Source organism: Rattus norvegicus, chromosome 2 (genome assembly GCF_021556685.1).
Source record: "Rattus norvegicus strain SHRSP/BbbUtx chromosome 2, alternate assembly SHRSP_T2T, whole genome shotgun sequence".
Taxonomy (NCBI): domain Eukaryota; kingdom Metazoa; phylum Chordata; class Mammalia; order Rodentia; family Muridae; genus Rattus; species Rattus norvegicus.
In genome coordinates, this window is record NC_141535.1 from 7,738,761 (window position 1) to 7,743,472 (window position 4,712).

General features: G+C 45.6%; 1 pseudogene; it reads right to left on the reverse strand.

The window, feature by feature from the left end:
- Positions 1–334: 334 nt before the first annotated feature.
- Positions 335–2,508, reverse strand: LOC147995952 (RNA-binding protein EWS-like; annotated as a pseudogene).
- Between the last annotated feature and the right edge of the window lie 2,204 nt (positions 2,509–4,712).

Below are 4,712 nucleotides of genomic sequence, written 5' to 3' on the forward strand. Positions count from 1 at the left end.
CAAGCATTAACAATTGTTGGGTCCTACCTAGGGGTGTTTCCCTTCCCCCTCGCTGAGCCTTTTAGCCTGCTATAGCAAGAAGTTTACACCCTTGGCAGCTGCTCTTAGCCCCTTTTTCTTTCTTTCTTTCTTCCTTTTTTATTTTTATTTTATTTTATTTTTTTTTTTACTATTTAACTTGTTTTCATGTTTCTTCACAAATGGTGAAAATACTAAAGTACAGACAAGGAATAATCACAACATTGTCGCCAACATTATAAATATGGAATTATAAATTTAAAACATTTTCTGGTTTAAAAAATAAATCTGGTCATCAATGCAGCTCTGCAGGTCTCTAGTAGGGCAGGTCTCTCTGTTCCTGATGGTGCTTGCCTTTATCCATTTTCCCAGGTCCTCCATGTCTGCCTCTTCTTCCTCCTATCTCTTCTATTAAAAGTCCAGGAGTTCCACCTAGGACCACATTGTCTCCCTCCACTAAGGCCACCCTGCTCCATGCCACGGCCACCTCAGAAGCCTCCTCGGTCTCTACCTCTGCCACCTCTGAAAATTCCTCCAGGACCTCCACGGTCCATGAGTGTTGTTGTAAAAATATAAAATATATCCCCCACTAGATCCAGCACTGCAGTGCCTCAAGATATCTGCTAGATATCTTAAGTTTCAGTCAGCAAAGCATCTCACTGGTTTTGCTCCATCCCATATCACACTCGTGAAGGCCTCTCTCTGAGCCTGGCAGCAATCTCTCTACCTATCTAGTTCCCAGGGCAGGTTTCCATGCCAGAAATACACATCCTAACTCTGTAGCATCCCACACACTCTCCCAAATCCAATTCTCCACATGAAAAGCCACACAACAAAATAACCTTTGATCCATTTGATAAGATATAATTGCCCACCTAAACATACAAAGTCCAATACACATCCATCGCTTAAGAACATTCGTAACAACCTGTAGAGGTACAGCGTGGAATCTTAACATCAGGTTCCATATTGTCCCACCACGGCTTCTCTCCCTTCTCTCTTCCGTTCCTGTCTCCTCTTCTTCCTTCAAACTTTTCTCCTGCCCATCCTTCCTTCTCGTCCAATGACAAGCCTCATTCTATCTTGTACCTGCCTCACCTGTGACATCGTCCCACACATTAGTCCACCTCTTCCTCCTCACATGTACTAGGGCCGCCTTGGCCAGGATCACCACCTGGAGGCAGAAAGGGTTTCAGGAAGAAGCCCTCAGGCTTAGGAGCCCTACACTGGTTTCTGTTCTCCAGGCGAAGTTCTGGTTTCCACAGCCCAAATTGGGACACTGACAGTCTCCAGTTCGGTGCTGGACATTTCCTCCTCCAGAGGGGGAGTTCCTTTTGGATCCTTGGGGCCCTCTTGGAGGGAAACCTTCTGTCTCCTCCATGGCCTCCCACGCGACCCATGGGTCCCCCAAGACTTCCTGTGCCACCAGAACCTCCACTAGGTGGTGGTAGCCCTCATGAGGTGGCATGCCACTCCACATGCTGTTCAATGGAGGCTTCTTTCGGACAAGAGAAACTTTGAATTTACTTCTTTTAATGTTTCTTCACCCACCTCTGCTCATCCCTCCACGATCAAATCCCCCTCTTCCCCTGCCCTGGTTATCAGGACCACTCAAGCTCCAGTTCTCTCCTGGTCCGGAAAATCCTCCAACTCCTGCCCATAAACACCCATGCTACTGCGGTGATCCTGTTGGAATGAACTCTGCTGCCTATAGCTGCTGCTCTGTAGGCTATATTGACTTGGAGCCTTGCTGTAGGATCCAATCTGAGGGGGTTAACTAGTGGGAGGCTGCTGCCCATAGCTGCTTTGTTGACCATAGCTACTCTGCTCTCCATAGCTGCTCAGCTACCCATGGGTGTTCTGCTGAGAGTAACTGCTGATTGTAACTAGTTGACTGTGAAGAGGATTAGCTGGTAGGAAGGTAAGATGGAGGTGCCGTGACTGGCTGCACTGGGTAGCTTCCAGGTACCTGGGGATAACTATTGTTACTCTGTTTATATTCTAGTCTGGGTTGGTTTTAACCCCCTGTGCTAGATTGAGGTAGACTAGTCTCAGCAGGCTTATTACCATCCTGAGGTTTTGTAGGTGTGGTTGCTGCTGGCTGCTGGCCATAGACTAAGTAAGCAGGCTGGGTGCCATATGCAGACTGAGCTGCATAAGAGGCCCGTGAGTGGTGACTGCAGCAGTAGTAGTGTCATAAGCCCCAGTGCCATATCCTTGGACAGGCTGGCTGTATGGCTGGGGGGTAGTTGGAGTGATATAACCAGTTGGAGGCTGTCTGTAAGAAGTTGCTTAAGTCTGCCTGTAGGTGGCAGTGCTCTGAGCCTGGGTATAGCTGACATCTTTAGGCTGTCCCTAGGATCCATAGCTTTGTTGCCCATATGCCTGGGTGGTCTGTGCATATCTTTGAGTTGGCTGAGCTGTATAAGCACTGTAGCCCTGCTGGCCTGCAGCTTGGTTATAGATACTGTTATCCATGTACGCCATTTTTCTCTCCTTCCTCTTTGTTCTCTCATCATCCATCCCCGTCTTGAGCTCCCCCTCTACATTTTCTAGTTACAGAAGATTAGATGAATTTAGAGGGAATGAAAAGCATTTGTAGAATAAGATTATTCATTACATTCAGGTAAACAACTTGGGGTGGATGAGGGAGGGGAGGACTGGGAATGTGGAGACAAAGGACTAGGAAATTTAGAAGCAAGAATAGAGAAAGGATGGGTTGAGGTGTAACTCTATAAAAAGGTGCATGTGCAAGGCCCTGTGTTGAATTCTTAGCACTACAAAGAAAGCAAGCTTGATCTAAGAAGATAGTTCAGCTTGGCAAAGTGTTTATAGTACAAGCATGAGGGTTTGCTTTCAGTTTTCAGAGCTCATGTAAATAAAACTAGGCATGACAGCATGTATTTGTAATCTCAGTGCTAAGGCAGATAGCTAATGGAGATAGCTAGGTCCCTGGGGGTCACTGACCAACTAGCTTAGGCTGCATGGCCAATGCAAGATCAATTAAAGATCTAGTAAAGTGAATAGTGCCTAAGAAACAAACCTCAGGTTTTCCTCTGGGTAAGTGCGCGCGCGCACACACACACACACACACACACACACACACACAGAGAGAGAGAGAGAGAGAGAGAGAGAGAGAGAGAGAGAGCGCATCCTCTCCCAATATACACCCAAATGGAAGAGAAAAGGAAGGAAGGGAGGATAGAAGACGAGTGAGGGAGGCACAGAGGGAAGGAAAGAACAGCAGGAGAAAAGGCACAATTTTCTGAGGTTACCACTAAGCACAGGATAGTGTTTCTCAAAGTGTGGCTGGCTCCTGAAACAAATGCCCCAGGATAGCTTGGGGACTCAAAAATACAAATTCTCAGGATTCATCCTAGGATTACTAAATTGGAAACTATGAGGGTGATACCTGACTCAGCAATTTGTTTCCACAGGGCTTCTGGGAAATTCTGATAGCTAGGACAGTACATGGTTTCCTGGTCTATTCACATAGAACATTCTAAAACTGGAAGGTGTACCAATGCATCTGTAGAGGGCAGTGGTTCTCAAACTGTGGGTTTCGACTTTTTTGTGGGGGTCGCATGTTACATATCTTGCCTATCATATATTTACATTCCTGCTTAGGACAGTAGCAAGATTACAGTTATGAAGTAGCAATGGAATAATTTTATGCCTTGGGGGTCATAACAACATGAGGTTCTGAATTAAAGTGTTGCACCATTAGGAAGGCTAAGAACTACTGCTGTAGAGGGAGGCGAGTGTTCATGACCTCACATAAACATTCTTTAATTCAATATGTTTTTCTTACTTCTTTGAGACTGTCAAGCAATGTGGTTTGAGCATACTTCCCCTAACTCCACCTGATCTGCTTCTTTACCTCTAGACTGTTGTGTCTTCCTTTTCCTTTCTTTAAAATAAACAGGGACTACAATCTGTGCTTCATATACATACTCTCAAGTGTGGACCACCAACTGCTGCACAGTAGGACTACCAGAGTCAAGTCCTTAAAAAAGCTTACTCTCTTTCCCCACAAGTCATCCATCCCTAGCTTCTCAGCTAGGGGTGGTGTCCCATGAAACCCTTTACTGTCTATGCTAGAATGTTCACTGGCTTGATCTTGTGGAGGCCTTGAACAGTACCCACGACTGCTGGAAGCTCAGAACGACAGAGATCCTGACCTATCTGTCTAGAAAACACTGTTTTGTCCCAATCCTCCCAACCTCTGGCTCTCACAACATCTCCTCCTATCATGGTCCCTAAGCCTTGTGGTGAACAGAATGATACAGGTGTCCTATTTATGGCTGAACACTATTGATATTTATTCTCTGCATAGGGCTGTGTGAGTTTCTGCTTTGGCCAATGCAAAAAGAATGCTTACTTTGAATTGTATACCATATTTCATGGGAATATCTAGTCACTCTACTATAAATGGCACTTAAAAGAGTGTGGTGGTGGTGATGGTGGTGGTGGTGGTGGTGGTGGTGGTGGTGGTGGTGGTGGTGGTGGTGATGGTGGTGGTGGTGATGTTAGGTCCTCAGGTTTCTTGGGACAATTTCCTCTCTTCTTGCTTTAATTTGAAAGACCAAAGGAAGAGAAACATCTTTTTCTTATGTTTATTTTCATGTGCATAGGTGTTTTGCTTGCCTGTTATGTCTGTGGGCTGTGTATACCTATGGAAACTAGAATTGCAG